Raw genomic sequence first — 18,897 nt, 5'->3', positions numbered from 1 at the left:
AAGTTCTGCGAAACATGACAGCAAAATTAGGTGTTGTTTTTGATATGGGCCCTGTGTAGGCCCCATTGACTCAGCCACTCCAGACTCTGTGCTATAACATAATAGGATCATATCTAATGCAGGTGTAAAGTCAGATGGCTGATTGTCACATGGAACCACAGGATCAAGAGCTTGCTACCTTCAATGACATGAGAGCTGGGGGCTATGATGGTAGAAGGCTGCTTCAGGTTTTATATTGCATTGTTCCCAGTGTCACCAGGTTCAATAACGGCTATGTCATGTCATATCAAAAACGGAGAGGAGAAAAACCGATGCTGCAGGATGTTTGGAATGCACAAAAGAAAGTATATATTTAGCCAGTGAAAAATAACTGATCACATATTTACTCTGTTCCTGAATCATGTCGCTTTACTTTCCCACAGTCTGCTATTGTATGCAATCTATTTGTCTAAACAGGACTAGGCTGCACTACGGACTCATTTGTGATCGTCAGACCCTCCCAGACATCAGTTTGACCCACAAACCACTACTGGATGCAGCATTACAAGGAAAGCTAATGAGCCTTTGCTTGCTAGGCAGCACAGGATATATATCATCAATACCAACAAACACAGCAACCCCAGAGACAAGATGCCACAAGCGCTGCGGGCCGGCCTGCACACTAAGCTAAGGGCAAACCCATTAAGATCAGCATTACAGTCTGTGTTTCCCTCTTGCATCCACTCACAGAAGAATAAACTGAACCAACCTAAGACTCCTACTGATAACATGGTGGAAGATCAAGGGCATCTGCATTTTCATTTTCACCAATACATGGCTCCTCCAACTCACTCCTATGGTATTATCTACCATCGGAGTTGATTGCTTTTATCGTCATACTGGTCTACATCCCTCACGGTGTAAACACCAAGGAGCGCTACAGCATTGTGAACAATGCACAAGCAGACATCCCTGATGGACTTTTAATCACTGCAAGGGACTTTAACCTGGCAAACCTTAAAAACTGTTTTGTTTATTTCTACCATGCTCCACACTGTGCTGACACATCTGGATGGGAAGGACATCTACATTAGGATGCTTCATCTGGACTTCAGCTCTGTCTTTTATCATCATCATCATCCCACAGAATCTGATAAATTGTGCTTGAAATTTGGGCTTTCTGACTGATAGACCACAGGTTGGAAAAAGTCAGCAACAACGCCTCCGGCATTATCACACTGAGTACCAGATCCCCAAAGCACCACATGCTCAGCCCTTCACGATTCTCTCTGATGACCCAAGACTCCTGTGCCAGGTCCAACTCCAACATGATAACAGAGTTGACACCACTGTGGTGGGTCATCAGTTGCAATGGTGAATCGGTGAACAGAGCAAAAGGTGGAACAGCTGGTGACCGGGGGTGGCTTGAACCTGACCCTCAATGTTGTTAAAACCAAAGAAATGGTGATGGACCTCAGGCAATCCATGTACATCCCTTGCCCTCTGCACATTGGCAGCTCCAAGGTAAACCTTACTGAGGGTCTCAGTTGGAGCTGACATCCATGGCCACGAAGGAAGAACAACACCTGTACTCTCCTGCGTCGCCTGAAGCGAGTGAGCCTCCCAAATCCCATCCTCACCAGCTTCTACCAAAGCATCATTTAGAGGTTGTTTACAAGCTACATCTGCACACTGCATAGGCCGTGCACCTCTGCAGACAGCACGGCTGTGGAGAGGGTCATAAGACCCACTGAGCACATCCACAGAGCCAGCGGCATTGTATTGGACAATTCACACCCCAACCGCAACATTTTCATTCTCTTCTCCTCCAGCAAGAGCTTCCACAGCCTAAAGGACGAGCTTCTCACAGGCTCCACACACACACACACACACACACACACACCTGACAGACACTTAGTGAGACTCTCGTCTCTGCCACGACTCCCTCATGCCTTTAAACTGACCTACACATACACACAGCTCACAACTGCACAACCTCAACTCAGTATGGTCTCTGTAGCATCTAATTGCATCCTGTCTACTCCAGCTTACTTAAGCAATAATACAGACTTTGTAAAGAGCTTCACATTTACACAGTGTATGCATGTCATATGTATATTTATATTCAAACTATGCTCTAGAAACTACGATTACTGGGTGATCCTTTGCACTGCTGAACTTATAAATATTTTGTTTAATATGCATGTGCATATCTGTTGCATAATCTATAGCTTTACCTGCTGCAACTCAACTGTGAACACCATCCTCTTATTTATTCTTTATTCTTATTTCTTATACCCTTTCTTCTCAAAGGCCTCCACAAAAGGTATCCCTCATTTTATTTTAGTCTTTTGCTCTTCTCTTTATATATTGCTGTCATTTTTTATGTATCAATTTACATTTTAATTAATTAAACTTTCAATTCTTTCTTTTCAGTTTTCACTTTAGTTTAAAGTTACACTACTTTTCTCACCAAAGCCCCAATTTCATGTGTAGCATTGAACAGTAAAAAGTATAAATGTAACTGTTGAGATGACAGTAAAGGTCCTTATGTCCTGTATGCTATTTGCTCAGTTAGAACCTCACAGTACAACCACAGTCCTCTAAGCTCCACTGGTACATTTGGGTTAATTTGCTTTGCTCTAAGGAACCTTAAAAGTAAGAATGATTGTGGTTTTGGATAAAAACAGACTGTGTCTCATACTCCAAATCATTGTTGACTTGATTTTCAATGTTTCAGCAAAAGCATGATCTTTCCCTAACCTTTACGAAGTGCTGTTGGTGCCTAAACATAACCATAAAAATATATAAATATTCTTTAATTGCTACAAATGGATATTGTATTACAAGAGTTGCTTTTGGGATGAAAAAAAAAGAAATACACTGTCAGTAAACATTTTACCAATACATTTTGGAAGAACATTATACAATTCTTCAGGTACTTTCTTCTTTATCTTGATAAAACAACCTGGATTATGGTTCTCTCTAACATATTTGCTGTTACACATGAGTGTATTTATATATGCAATTTCTAGAAGACAGGACGACACAGTCTGCTGCCCACCTGACCATACACAGCAAGTAATTGTAATCTTCAGATACACTATGACAAAGAACTGTGCACAATGTCTTGATAAGGAGGTTCTTCACTGTACATTGCATAAATGCAGTGGGCCAACACATGCACTATTTGCATTTAAACATATAAAGTCAGTGTCATAGCTGTATTATTTATGAAATACCTCAAGCTCTATTTCCCTGAAAAACATAAAGTCTTTTTTCCCTAATATGTTGAAATTAAGTAATAATTTTAGTATATAACATCTGAATTGATGTCATGAACGCAGCTTTGATATACAACCCTCCAAACTGCTCCCTTGAACCTTGGACATTTACCAGGCTTTCAACGTGTTTGCTTTGTGATCAGGACCCCCAGATAAATACTTTTACACAAAATAGTGGAAAACAAAAGAGCACTTATTCATAGCCTTGTAACGCTTTCTTTTCAACCTCACGTGAGTAGATGAACAGAGGAATGACACATAAATCCCTCTGCATTCTCATTAGCACACAAAAAGCATCTAATAAAAGGCTGACCTTCACACCATGTTTTTGAAGGAACCTGCAGTTTTAAAGTCAAAGTCTTTATGCCAGATAAGCAGTAGTGCATTTTAATCCTCTCTCTGCTGAGTGGGGCATCTGGTTAAATAACTGCCTTTTCACCTCTTCTCTTTGTAGTGGGGATTTCTGTTATGACTGCGCTTCCCTCTGCAGATCCCCAAGACCTCAGATCCACCCATTGTATAGGCACATTGTGTCAAGCTTAAGCTCCTGCTCCAAATAGCCTTCACAGGCCAAGGCAGCATATTCCTGTCCATGGCATGAATCCTTACTTCCGGTGGGTTCAGATTATAAAACTTTTTTCATTATTTCAGTTCCCATCTGATGTTTACAAAAGCTGCTGTTGGTCAGTTATGGTTGAATCTAAAAACCAATTAATTTTTTTCTCTCTCTTTCCAGTCTCTCTCTTTTTTTTTCTCTTTCCAGTGCTTGGAGCTTCCAATCCAGTGTTTCCAAGGCAACAAGGCATCAAGCAAGAAGCTATGAGTTTGCCATTTCAGGCCATTTCGACTTAAGCATTTCAGCCAGGTTAATTACTTATTAAAGATTTAAGAAGTGCACATTGACATGGACACATATGTAGCGAGAAGTGGGTGGAATACTTTAATGAACCTCATTATTCTTACCTTGCACTCCACAGCCTGATACAAAGCAAGGGAGGGTGCTCCCTATAAATATGTATGCGCTGAACGTTTGACTGTACTACCTGGTAGGCAGTTTGTCCAATCAAAGCTGTCTTCATGCCATATCTGAAAGATCAGAGAAGGTGTCAGTGTATGACGGTTTCTGTGCTGCTGACTTTGGTGATGCCGTGGTGATCTCCCTCAGGCCAGGGATCTCCAGCTAGCTCGTTCGGAGCTGATATATGACACTTGGAGATGTTGCAAACTGGTTCAGCTAAGTGGCAGACAAGCAGGCACCCCTCCTGAGCATCCCACCCTGCTGTAAATTCCTCCTTTACGCCTACTCTAATAATTCAGCTTCAACTTCCTTTTGAAAGTCCTTGTCAAATATGAATTCCAAGAACTAATATACACAAAGTGTGGAGCTGTCTGTACCCATCAAGTATAACAGAGAGAGCCAGAGCATTAGCGTGAACAGCATCTTAAATTGAAGATCAGGTTGGCGTAACCTTTCTGCCAGTTGGTGTTTAAGTACATGGAGTTACAGTTATGTTGAATGACAAAGGTGTAGAGCCTCAGTCCCTGCTGACACAGTAATCTTCCTTTCTGCAAAGACTGCAGACTGAAAGCTGTGGTGGCCCTGAGAGCTCAACACACTGCAACTGCAACAAGAAAACATATGCAAATAGACAAAACACAAACAATTTGACAACACAACACAACCAAAAAGATGAGTGTGCTGCAAATACTCAAAACGCAATTTAAGTGTTTCCAAGGGACAGCAAAAAAGTGATAAGGGGGAATGTACCTGTGGCTCATTTGGTAGAGCGCATACCATGATGGTGTAGTCCTAACCGCAACAGCCGTGGGTTCAAATCCAACCTGTGGCTCTTTGCTGCATGTAATCCTCTCTCTCTCTGACTTTCCTGTTGCTATCATAATAAATTACTTTTTTTTGTGTGCCAAGGACTGCATGGATGCATTATAATACATCCATGTGCACTTGTTGTTCAATGCTTTTAACTTCAAAAATCACAACAACTGCATCCCAGACAAGTAAATCACTTTTTAGTATCCCCTGGAAAAACTTCTGTTGTGTTGTGAGTATTTGCAGCACGTGTTGTCAAACTGATGAAGATGCTTTCTGTATTTGCATGTGTTTTGTCTATTTGCATGTGTTTTCTTAAGTTGCAGTGCATTGCGCTCTCGGGGTCATCTTGGAAAGCAAACCCCTGATGGATTTGCACACAGATATCTCTCCTATTCTAACATGTGATAAGAGAAGTAACAGCCATTACAAGCATTTCAATAATACTTGTTCCTGTGGTAATTCTTAGTCGACGCCACTAAGCGCTTACACTTGCATGTAGTTAATCAGGGGGAAAACAGAATGACGCAGACCAAGACATGGTTTCATCCTGATTGGATAATCCTTTGTCCTCCAATAGCAAACACACAATTAAATAATTAAATGTTCTGAATAAATATTGTGTCATAGTCAACACACAATAAAATATTAATTTGAATTATTTGTTTTTTCATTATGTTCCATGATTAATTCCATTATGTTTAGTTTATGTAAATCCCATGATAGTTTTGATGCATATGTTTGGCTTTGGACTGTATTTGTTTCCATGTTCAGATGTTTTGCATAAGACCACATATGTGAACCAGCCACAAAGATGGTTTTGATAGTGATGTACTGCAGATCTGAATGTTTTTAAATCTGACTAGGAGTTGGAGGACATGTTCAGGATACCTGTCATTAACAAAAGCACTGACAGAGCCAGGACAGGTCATACTGTAGAACCAGCTCCACAGCAAAGGATAAAAGGCATACACAAAGGTATACACTTGACAAACAAGTAACTCAGAAAGGTAAAGAACGATGTCTCTTTTTTTTCGGTTTTAAAAACATTTCATGTCAATTTCAACAACACTGCACAACAACCATGATCCTTCTGTGCTACATTTTTGATGAAGCACTTCCAGGTGGAGCTGTCTCTTCTGTGTCTGGCATATTTGCACTGTTGGACAGTTTGACCATGAGACAGATGACAGAGACAGAGTGGGGTGATGTGACAAAAGCCCTGGGCCTCACTAAAATCCACCTTACAGTATTGTTCTTACATTGAATTGTATTCAGCTTCACCAACCATCTATCCTATCATTTTAAACGTGTAGACTAACTAATGTAATTATCTTTTTAAATGACCAGTGAATTTAACAGCTAGTGTTAAGTCATTCTATTCATCCATTGTATTTATTATTACATCAAATACTTGAAGTCTAATAAAATATACAACTAGATCATAATTCTCAAACAGGAGATTTATACTGTATAACCTCTGACTGAATGAACTTAAATGTATAAATCAAGCCAACATCAGTGACTGTAGTAAGCTCACCAATAATAGTGAATAGAGGTAAAGGTTGTGTAAGTAGCTTCACATCACGTCAGTGCAATTCCTCTTTCATTCATGCCACCTGTCTGTATGTAACACAACTGCGCGGATCTTTAAAACCAGTCTGAGAATAAAGAGAATCAGTTTCAGTGTTGCTCACAGCAAATCATTGAGAATGAGTGTAATGAGAAAGAGTGAGGAACCGCAATTAACATTTAAAAGTGGGACCTACCTCATTGGTAATAGCTGCGGTGCCATGTCTCTGTATGACTTGGCACAGCACAAACATTTAACTGAAATGGATGAATTTACAGGGGGTGACAGAATGTCATGTGTGAGAGAGGCAATACTGCATCTGCATTTTCCTCTGTGATATTTTAGATGCAAGAAGCAGAAAAAAAGATTTCTGAGCATTGTGTTAGAAGAGGTGCTAAAATTTTTATAAAGATACATGCTACAATACAGCAGATATCAAGTTCTGTCTGGGAACTTTTCAAAAAGTAGAGAAATAATTAATAGTCATACAGTACTGTATGACTAGGTGTAGAAAAATAACAAACTTAGGCTTAGAGTGGTGCATTACTTTTAAGGCATGGACTTTTAATAATAGCACTGACGCATAATGTGCCAGTAAAATTACTGAAAAGGAATGAAATAACTTAAAAATGACACAGTCGGATGTATCCAGAATGAAATCAACGTGAAAATTTGTGATCTTCCACGACAGCTTCATGTCTGTTCTATTGGTTTTAGTCAAATGTCGATGCGGTGAAACTACTACCATTAATAGTTGTTTTACAAGTCAGTGGACCACATGTGCTCAAAATGATTTGCATATGGGTAAAACATATGGGCAATGTTGTAAACAATAACACATCCACGTGTATGCAATGTGTGGACAAGTGGACATAGAAGCATGCACAAACGAATGCAACATATACCACCAATACAACCTTATTAGAGGACATAGTGAATGGCAGAATTAGAAGGGATAATTTACGGAAGCCGAGAAAACCCATACTTGCAAATATTTTTTTATCCCGTTATCTGGAGATAACAAAGCTTGTTATCTTGATAACAACATATTATCAGGAGAAAACTAGTTTCTGTTATCCCGAGATAAAGAAATATTATCAAGAGAAAACAAATTTTTGTTATCCCCTTTTCCCTTTTTTTGTTTTCTCGAGATATTATTGAGATAACAGAGTTTTGTGATGTAGAGGTAATGGAATAATCATCCCATTATCTTGGGTTAACAAACAATAGTTTTCTCCTGATAATTTGAGATAATGGGATAAAAAAATATTTGTGAGTATGGCCTTTCTCAGCTTCCGTAGATATGTTAGAAACCATTCCGATTTTTTTGGCCCGTAATGATGACCGGATTATCAGCCATTTAAAATTTCCAACACCAACCCTCTTGGAACTATGTGCTGAGTTGGGTCTGGCTTTGGAGATGGACACAGTGACTGGAGCATTTTCCTTTACAAGTGCTTACCACATTGAGTTTCCTGACAACAGGGACATTCCAGAGGGAAGTGGAGGACCAGTCAGGACTGTGCCAGTTGCCAGTCTTTGAGGATCATCCGTATGTCAGCCAGGTACATAAAGTTCCATGAGATGTGGCTGACCAGTCTAACATTACAGCGCAATTTGTAGCCAGAGCCAGTTTCCCTAATGTGAACAGAATGATCGACTGCACACACAGTGCTATAAAGGCAGCATCACAGGATAAATTTGCCTATGTTAATAGAAAGCATTTCATTCCACCAAAGTGCAAATAATATGTGATGCACAAATGAGACTGACTAATATTGTGGGAAGGTAGCCCATGATTCATTTATCCTAACAAACAGCATAGTTGACAGGCTACAGGCTGGCAGGGTTCACAATGGGTGGCTTCTTGGTAAGCAATTAATTTAGAAGCTAAATTAATTTTAAAACGCCCTCCTCTGAAGCCTACGGGAGCATATACCCAAAATATCATGTTGTCTTTAGAGTGTTATTATTCCTCAATGGTTTGAGTTAGAGACATATTGTTTTTTTCCCTGTTAAACTAGAGAATCAGCATTTTCCAGCGAGCCCATTTGTCCATGTAAGTCATTTACGTCTGTCAGTAAATTTGGATAGTCTCACCTATTGCCTGGTACATTGCTGTATTCCATTTGTATGTATATTGAAAATAGGGCATGGTGTAAAATAAACCAAATACTATTTAATTTGATTAATACTATCAATAATCAAGAGACAGTGCATAGAGTACAAGGCAAATACCCCATTCTGGTGCAAGGCATGTCAGGACTCCACCACATTACCAGCCTCCACCACACTCCATTTGTTTTCTTTTATTATTTGTGCAGGGCAGAGTATCAATAAAATCTCTCTTCTGGACTCTAACTCTGAAAGCTGCTTGGTTTTTCCTGATTCTTCAGAGAGGGGTGGCTCAGGTGTAGTTATTCTTATTAGCATATACAATTTAGAGCAGAGGGAAGGTGGACTTTGGTGTTCATGCATTTGTGCTCAATTTCAGAAAATGTGTGTGGAATCCTGCATACGCACATGTGTATGAATTTTATGCAAGACTTTGTACGTCCCTTCATGGTGCTCTGCTCATTTTACCAATATTAGACTGAATTCTGAACGTTTCACACATAACAACAGCACAAAGGATGAAGTGTAGCCCTTACTTCAAATATACTTTAAACTAATACAATCTGGGGGCATGCAGTTTGTAATAATTATGAAAATCCTTGATGAATTTTATTCCATGTTAATCCGTTATGTCATTTGAAGTAAAAGTAAATGTTTAAGTGCTAATTACCACAGATCACCTGAAATAAAAATACTCTTTCTAATTTCGGATGTGGTTTTCTTTTTTAATGTCATTTTCTTTTTCTTCAAGCTTTACAATAACTGTCTTCTCTCTGTCATGGAAATTAAAGGCATGGTTGAAATCTACAAAGTAATGCATTTTGCTAAATCAGGGGGTGACAAATTCTAAAATGGATAAGATATATGGACTGATATGGCTGATGTTCCCCATGGTGCAGTGCGCATCCAATATTTGCTCTGCAGCTTCCTCTCTGTTTGAACTTGCAGAAACACACTCTGATGCTAAGGCCTTGCATTTTGGCAGTTTTGGATGACTATGAAAAAAAGCGCCGTCAAAGGAGGAGACACTGCTTTATGAATCTGGACGCTTGCATCAATCTTGTTTGACAGAAGCATTTCCAGTAGAGCTCATTCCCATGTCAGCTGTAGTTCTTTGATGTCTACAGTGAGGATTAGTTCAGCAAAATGCAAAGTTCTAGGAGGAGAGTGAGACTGTCTGGGCTAGCTGTCCTTCCCTACACATTGTGAAGGACATTTCCCTCTTCCTGACTGCCCAATCAATCAGCCTCCTGTAGGGAGAGGGAGCTTCCTTGTCCCTGTCACAACAAGTGATTGCCTTTGCTGCAATAGTAGCAGAACGTCACGCTCTCAGCAGCTCATAATGGTCCTTACCTGACTAAACTGTCCGTGTAGACACAGGCATGAAGTTGAATGAAACAGATATTGTAATCGTATATTTTATTACAATGAATATACAAAAGACTATTGTTTTAGCATATAAGCACATTAAATAAAAAACCATGCAGTGTGATTCGATAATCGACTGAAGGAAACCTGAAACCTAGCTGAGATTGATAATGTTGATAATCAAAACTGATAATGCACAGTGAGCACTTACTTATTTTACCTTTTATTAACTTTGCATGCTGACGCAGTGTTGCTAATTACAGACACTGTCAGTCTGCATTCAACTCAGTCATGTTGAAAAGAATAGAAATATACAGACTTCAGCTGATGCTTATGTGAAAATCCTTTTCACAGTCCATCTTGCTAATGTCAGATTAAGTTGTACATAATGAGGTTTATCTGCTATAGCAGTGGTGTGGCCCATAACATTAATCACACTCCTCTATCAAACCTTTTTGATGTGTTCGGTCAGGATGAAATCACAAATATCTGGTCAAGAAGGAGGTGCTGAAGTATTTACAGACAATTTATATATTTCATTGTACAAATGAATGGCAAAAAGAAAGATGGACAGAACATGCATAAGCAACTAGTTAAGCCATAAATTGTTACATTTCTATAAAGTAGCTTTGGGGGTTGGGAAGTAGTTGTCCAAAAGCCAAATCTGGATTTCATGCAAAATTATTTGTAAACCAAATGAAACCAGATTTTTGCTCTTATTTTAGGTCATATCAAATTCTTTCAGCAACCTAGGAATAAATACTTGTCATGTGGCTTAAAAAACCAATAGTGCGCTTTCTGCAGCACATGCTGGCTATTTAAGAAGCCACAGCATGAACAGCACATTGTAATGATTCATTAAATGCATTAATACATTCATGAATACACCTGGAAGGCTAAAGATGGTCTTTAATTGAATAGTTTTATTACATATTATCATTATCACCATATAAGATGTTTTACCCCTCTACCTTCCCCTTTTAAAATGAAACGCAGTAAAAAGTTTATTCAGAGTACATTTTATTTTGACTAATTTCCAGTTGCTGGAGTTTCTGTTACTGGTCACTCACAGCTCTCTGCTCCTATTAGCAACTGTCACTAATTCAGCATTTTGTTTACACACTATTCAGATCTGCTGGTTACCATAGCTTAGCGGTTTGTGATGGTTTCTCTCTCTCCTGCTCTCTCTTGCTCAGTGTGTCTTATGAACTCGTTCATAAGAGTGTGGTGTTTTTGTAACTTCAGCATAGAGGATTGTGATGTTTATTACAACTGCTGCCTTACCTTTAACACAGCTTTGCTAGCTAACCGGAGCGGCTCTAGTCTGTGCCCGTCTGTGTTGATTTTGCGCTTTTACTTGTGACGTGTAACACATCAGATGGTACTTTCTTTCCCCCTTTATTTTTGTCCCACTAGGATGATGTTCTGATTCATTTTTTTTAACTGTTTGTGGGCTCGTGAACATGACTACTAACAATAAAAAAAAAAAACACCACATACAGAGAAAAATTATATTCAGTTTAATTTTTTTTAAGTATTTTTGGCTGTTACAGATTTGTCTGTTAACTGTCAGTCTGCAATAATTTTCTTTTTTTTTTATGTGAGTGTCTCATATTTAAAATGACCTGTCTCTATAATGAGGCGGTGAACAGCCCTTTGGAAAAAGAAACACAGGGTGTACGGACTGCCATGAGGGTAGCCTAGCGCAAGAGACAGGGAAACAAAAGAACAGTTACAAAGTGAGAGTGGGTGCTTTTAGTGCTATTTCTGTCCTTTTTGAACCCAGGTGAGTGATGTGAAGCTGTTGCTTGTCTGCTCTACTCAGCCTCAGGCACCATTTTCTCCTTTCTTTTTTTGTTTGCTTTTTTTTTTTTTTTTAACACTGAATTGTCAAATAAGGCCTGCTCTCAGAAGCAAAACCTTTTGCTTGAGAAATTGCAGCAAATAATTTCTAAAAGTAATATGCATACAGTAAGTGCCAAAGCACATTGGTGTCTTGCAAAATATAAGACTAGATTATAGGGGGAAACATTATCCTATTCAAATTTTCATATATCCTGTTCCACTCTTGCTGTGTAAATCTGTGAGAGTATTCTGTGGTGAGAAGGAAATAATCTGAAGGTTTGTGCAGGCTTCTGATTATTAGCATTTCTCTCCAGCTAATGTTCCACTATACAGTACTTGCCACATGGGGGGGAGCCAAAAGAGTACCCTGAAGGTTTCTTGGAATCACCAAGAGATTTTGTTTTCATTTCAGACCAAAAGGCATCAGAGTTGTGTTGTGCTCACTGAAAAGAGAATTATGGTCACATAAGTGCAGTATGTTCGTGGTGGCAATAATGAAAAGCAAAGCTGAAATGAGTTTTGGGGGGGAAAAATGTTTTCCTGTTTTTGCTTGGCAGTGCATGTTATACAGAAACATGACTGTGATCCAGATAACCTTTACTGCATATCAGACGGGAAATCCTCTTTCATCAGGGGAGAGGCAATGGAAGGCACATGTCCCCACAGATGCCTCCGTATCCCTGCGATGATGGGTGGACAGAAAGATCAGGGATAAAACAAGCCAGCCAGAGAAGTAATATTTCCTCTGAGGCTCTAATATAATGGCTTGGATCTTAGCTGTGATAGATTTTGCTTTGACATGTATAAAGCAAATTTCCATGCTGTCCAGTTTCTATCAGGAAGTGCAAACAATGCTGCGATGGGTCGACGACCAGTTTATTTGTTTCACGTTTGTTCTCAGCTCCCTGTGGGTAATAGTTTACACAGAAGTGTCATTGAATAAAACAGACAAACATTTAAGCTGAGAGCTGCCCTGACTGTAAAACAGTCTCTGAAACCAGCTGTATCGATTTCTTGTCCCGGGCACACAAACACAGTAGCGGGGTAGAGTACCATCTTTATCTCGACTTTCCATCACTACTGTGACTGATAGGAGAGGCCCTTTGCTAACAGGTCTGTCCTCTACATACATGGACAGTTCAGACCAGCTGTACATTGTCCTCTGCACACACCCTGCCAGCCCCCAAAGCCAGCAGTTACAGTATTTGACAAATGGACTGATGCTATCTCGCTCAACAATACAAACTTCAACAAAAAGCAATTCACGGGGACATTTCGGTATTTATAAATGTCAACTTAAGTAAAAGCTAAGGTCTCCTGGTCCAAAGGTTTTGTAATTAAAGGTCAACATTTGTGGTAAAGCTGTTGTTTTTTTTTTTTTTGTTTTTTTTTTGAAGCTATTCTATTTTCTTTTCTCACACCTGGTGAAAGCACAAAAAACTATCTAAGATTGGAAGTAAATGTCTGAACTCCTGCATAGCCAGAGCAAAGTATACAGTGGAGGAAATAATTATTAGATTCCTCACTGATTTTGTAAGTTTGCCCACTGACAAAGAAACAAACAGTCTATAATTTTAATGGTAGGTTTATTCAAATAGTGAGAGATAGAATATCAAAAAGAAAATCCAGGAAATCACTTTAAATAAAAGACATAACCAGACATAACCAGCATTTTATCGAGTGAAATAAGTATTTGATCCCCTGGCAAAACATGGCTTAGTACTGGGTGGCAAAACCCTTGTTGGCAAGCACAGAGGTCAGACGTTTCTTGTAGTTAATTACCAATTACCAATTATCAGGAGGAATCTTGGTCCACTCCTCTTTGCAAATCACCTCCAAATCCTTAAGGTTTCGAGGCTGTCGCTTCGCAACTCGAAGCTTCAGCTCCCTCCACAGATGTTCTATGGGATTGAGGTCCGGAGACTGGCTAGGCCACTCCATTACCTTAATATGCTTCTTTTAGAGGCACTCCTTTGTTGCCTTGGCTGTATGTTTTGGGTCATTGTCATGCTGGAAGACCCATCCACGACCCATTTTCAGTGCCCTGGCGGAGGGAAGGTTGTCACTCAGGATTTTACATACATGGCCCCGTCCGTCTTTCCATCAATACGGTGAAGTCGTCCTGTCCCCTTAGCAGAGAAACACCCCCAAAGCATAATGTTTCCACCTCCATGCTTGAAGGTTGGGACGGTGTTCTTGGGGTCATAGTCAGTATTTTTCTTCCTCCAAACACGGCGAGTCGAGTTGATGCCAACAAGCTCAATTTTGGTTTCATCTGACCACAGCACTTTCTCCCAAGACTTCTCTGAATCATTCAGGTGATCATTGGCAAACTTCAGACGGGCCTCTACATGTGCCTTCTTGAGCAGGGGGACCTTGCGGGCACTGCAGGATTTTAATCCATTGCGGCGTAGTGTATTACCAATGGTTTTCTTGGTGACTGTGGTCCCAGCTGCCTTGAGTTCTTGGCTGATTTCTCACCTTCCTCAGGATCAGTGATAGGATCACGAGGTGGAGGCCCAGAACGAGGTCGATTGATGGTCATTTTGTGTTTCTTCCATTTTCGAATAATTGCACCAACAGTTGTCTCTTTCTCACCCAGCTTCTTCCCTATGGTCTTGTAGCCCAATCCAGCCTTGTGCAGGTCTTCAATCTTGTCCCTGATGTCCTTAGACAGCTCTTTGGTCTTGCCCATGGTGGAGAGGTTAGAGTCTGATTGATTGCATGGACAGGTGTCTTTTATACAGGTGACTGATTGACACTGGTGTCTTTTCTGCAGATAACAAGTTTTTTTCGGTGTGTCTAAGGAGTAGGAGTATTTAACCAGTCTGTGGGAGCCAGAATTGTTAATGGTTGGCAGGGGATGAAATACTTATTTCACTCAATGAAATGCAAATCAATTCATATCTTTTATATCATGTGGTTTTCTGAATTTTCTTTTTGATATTCTGTCTCTCATTGTAAAAAGGAACCTACTTTTAAAATTATAGACTGTTCGCTTCTATGTCAGTGGGCAAACTTACAAAATTAGTGAGGGATCAAATAATTATTTCCTCCACTGTAAGTGGGTGTGCAACAGATGCTATTTTTAAGATTAGATATACTGTATATCTGACAACTAAAACACAGAGCAGAGAAATCAAACACTAATGGAGGATGAAGCTAAGAATAAGAATGCACCAATCTCCCTATATATTTTAAATCATTTTAAACCAAAGTTTCAAACCACACATGAAGTAATTATTTCTCTTGCCTTCCAGCTTTCATGATAACCTGGATGTGAACAATTTGAACAATTTGTGGTGGTGACCTTCTGAGTGGAATAATGCAGTCTACTGTATGTGTGTCTGTCTGCCGCCCATCAAGCTTTTCCCTCGACATCTCAGGAGCTGACAGCCACTCAGCAGAGAGCACCGGTGGGAGGAACAACTCAATTTGAGAGGACCATGTGCAGAATTGAAGCATAAAATAAATAAAGAAAAAAGTCAGTGAAGGCCTGGAGAACATCAAATGAGACACCTGTTTCCACTCCAGTAACACAGTGACAGATAAAGAGGAGTGGCCTCCCTCTGCAGAGCAGGACTTTCTCAACTGGCCACATCGTTACAGGGATGTTGATATGTTAGCAGCAAAAGTGGTTCCCAAGTTGCAACAAGACACTACATTGTCAAACAAATCAAGCCTGAATTAAAGCAAGCTTTCATATCTTCTGTTTCACAGCTTTACATGTAGGCACTTATTAAGTATCTCACCATTTGATGCATCAACACATCATTGCATCAAATGTTACCTTTGCTATGGGTGAGTCACTACACTTGATAATAATTCAACTCTCAAAGAACATTATATGAAATTAGTCTATATTTAGTATACTAATTAGAAATTGATGTTAAGTGATCACACAAACATTTTCATTAGACAACAGTTTATTTACTGAATAACACAACATTGTTTTGGAAACATGGGCCACATGAATATGCATAATCATGACTGCTATTAGAATAAATACCACCGTTTGTAAATGTCAGATACATAATGAAAGAGACCATGTCTTTCATTGTGCATCTATTTACAAGCAGCAAAGACAGTAAAATGTTCTAAACTAGTGGGTAGGTCTGATGTGTGTCACGTGTGATATTTGCGACACTGCACTATTTTCTGGTGTTTTGAAAATGACACTGACTGGAATATTAGAGTGAGGATGGAGAAGGTGATGGAGAAGGTGATATTTTCGACATTGCTGGTTGTTTTTTTGATTTTTGAAGCTTAAGGACCTGATGCGTCTCTCCACTTGTTGTGTCACATCTATCAGTCTTCCCAGCCAAAGGGCAGCACTACATGTACAGTTTGTGTTTTTTGTTTTTAATAAGAAGTGTCATCAGGGAGTGCTGGGTGGGCGTGGGGTTAAAAAAGGGATGGGGGGTCACTGGGGAGGGCAACATATCCAGCTCCTCAAAAGCTAGACCTGAATCTGTGGGATGCGCACAACAATGCTGGATTTGTTATTAATTCGGGCCAAAAGACTCTGATTAATCATAATATTCATGAGGCTCCAGCGACAGAGTGGGAGTGACCTTGACTTCTCCCTCAATGTGCTTATACGAACCCCGCAGTCAAGAAATATCAAAGGGGACAGAGTCCTGGAGATCTGGGGCAGAGACATCACCCACATCTGTCACAGACCTCTGGGCTAAAGCAACACTTAGAGAGGCTGAACCACACTCTGGGTAAAATATCAGACTTTTAGTGGGCTTCCTTCCTTGAGGTATTGGCCAAATCCTGGGAGGCTAAAGCAGTGTGTGTATAGGTGTTTATGTGTGTGTGTATATGTGTGTGTGTGTGTGTGAGCAGCGAGTCCACACAAAATAAAATGGATATAAGTGCAGTTGAACAATAAAATAATCTGAAAACTACATCACAATAACATGTCCTTGATTAAGGAAGTTCTAATTAATCAAACATTTATAATTAATATGGTTCTCTGTGTGCACTTTTTATGATTCAGCCAATCAAGTTGCAAACAATCAGGCTGTAATTTGCTTGTACGTTGTCACAGTTGCATATAAAAATAAAGCAGCCATTGACTGGTAGGGAAGGAAGGAGAGAAAACAAAACAATACAATAACAGGAAAAGAGGAAAAAAAGAGGAAAAAAAAACTTCCAAAGATGAGGAAACTGTTAATAAAAGAGTCACTTTGCAAAAAGTGGATGTACTTTGGATGCTCTAAAACTGAATAGGCTCAGATAAATTCACTCTTCAAGGCACAGCCCAATCCAGAGGAAGGCAGAAAAAATAATGAATATTTTCCCTACTTTCGGGACTAGGGAGTACGCCAAGCAGGATTTGAGAGTCTGGGGAAAATTTGTGCTCCTTCATTCAACTTGTGCTCTCCGTCTGCACGACATTAGCACCTGATTAAATAAGGCAGCAGGTAATTATGTAATCAGTGGCGGGGTCTGTCTATCATGTGCACTCTGTGAGTGAAAGACCAACCGCTGAACAGATGCTATTCTGTTTTACACTACATGTCATTTTTTTTTTTGTTGTTGAAAGGATACAAGGCCATGTTTGCAAAATTAAATATTCATGTATATTTATTAATTTTCTTAATAAAATATATTTAAATCATAATTATTTTTGGTTGATTTAGACCACAGCAGGATATACATACATATTCAGTATTATGTATATATATTTATAAATATCAGGACTGCTCAATGCTGGAAAGCCAACACAAACATTTCTACATTAAAGTATTAAAATTAGCCACTGTTGCATTATATTTTAATTTTTTATTTTTTTATTTTTTTTATTCCAAGAGTACAAAAAGGGAAAAAATGGTTTAGTGTTTTTTTTTTTTTTTATATATGATATTATGTTAAAAGATTTTGCTGCATTTGGCACCATAGTGATGATAAAACATTAAAAAATCCAGGTGGACATTAACACGCTGCTGATAGTCAATATCTCAAAATAAGGTATGTCACAGTGGCCTGTCAAAAACATGCTGGTACATTTGTATTATATCCTATTATGTATGATGGCATCGGACAATGTGTGTGTGTCTGAAATGTGAAAAACACAGAACATGTATGACATAAATTGGGTTAGATTTGCATCAGGCAGTTAACTAAGTAGTTTTGGCTAAGCTTCATATGTGCTGTACCAACTATTTATCTCCCAATTTGGAGTCTCATGGTGTCACGTTAAGAATCTTATTAATAGGGAGTGTTACTCATTCAAGCTATCCCATCTATTCTGCACTGTCTCCCATTTCTGTCAATTTATAGCACTCCAAGGGAGGCACCTGATGACCAGATAGACCAGCTCAGCCTTTCTTGAGGTACACGTTCTGCAGCGCCAGCATTGGCTGTCAGGGACATTTAACACTGAATTTGCATTATTTATGAGCCTACCTTTGAAATGCTTTCCTTAATTATGTTCTAAATTTCCATATAGAACTTGTGCAGCCTACTTAAAACATCCTGAAACCACACACCCAATGCAGCCATTGCAGGAAGAGAGGCTGGTGTCTACACAAATTGAGTTGTGACACAGTTGCTGATTGATCATGTTTACCTCAACCATCTCGCAACTCACATTACAGATAAATGAGTTTTAACCAATTTACAACACTTAAAGCAGTATGGTTTCCTTGGTTACTTTTTTTGTCCAATCACAAAGCACAATGCCTGTCCTCACCCCCACCACCCAGCCTACAAATGGCAGATTAAGTTAGGGGACTTGGATAGATCCATTCTAAATAGCCTTGGGTTACACTAAAACAAGCAAAATAAGGCAGGAACTAAATTACCTTTGTTTGTGCCTGTGAATGATATCACTCAAAGTCACTTTCATACATTGTATCAAGGGGAAATCCTACTGATTGGGAACGCTTACTGAG

The 18,897-nt window shown here is 39.4% G+C and overlaps 1 protein-coding gene across 2 annotated transcripts in view; it reads right to left on the bottom strand.

Moving 5' to 3' along the window:
* asic4a (acid-sensing (proton-gated) ion channel family member 4a) overlaps positions 1–18,897 on the bottom strand; it is a 171,705-nt gene that overhangs the window by 97,452 nt on the left and 55,356 nt on the right. The window lies entirely within an intron of this gene.

The sequence above is a fragment of the Trachinotus anak genome, unplaced genomic scaffold (assembly GCF_046630095.1).
Source record: "Trachinotus anak isolate AG129_WGS33_773 ecotype Australia unplaced genomic scaffold, CSIRO_AGI_Tana_v1 ptg000001l, whole genome shotgun sequence".
NCBI lineage: Eukaryota > Metazoa > Chordata > Actinopteri > Carangiformes > Carangidae > Trachinotus > Trachinotus anak.
The sequence above is the reverse complement of the archived record's forward strand: the minus strand, read 5'-3'. Positions and strand labels throughout refer to the sequence as shown.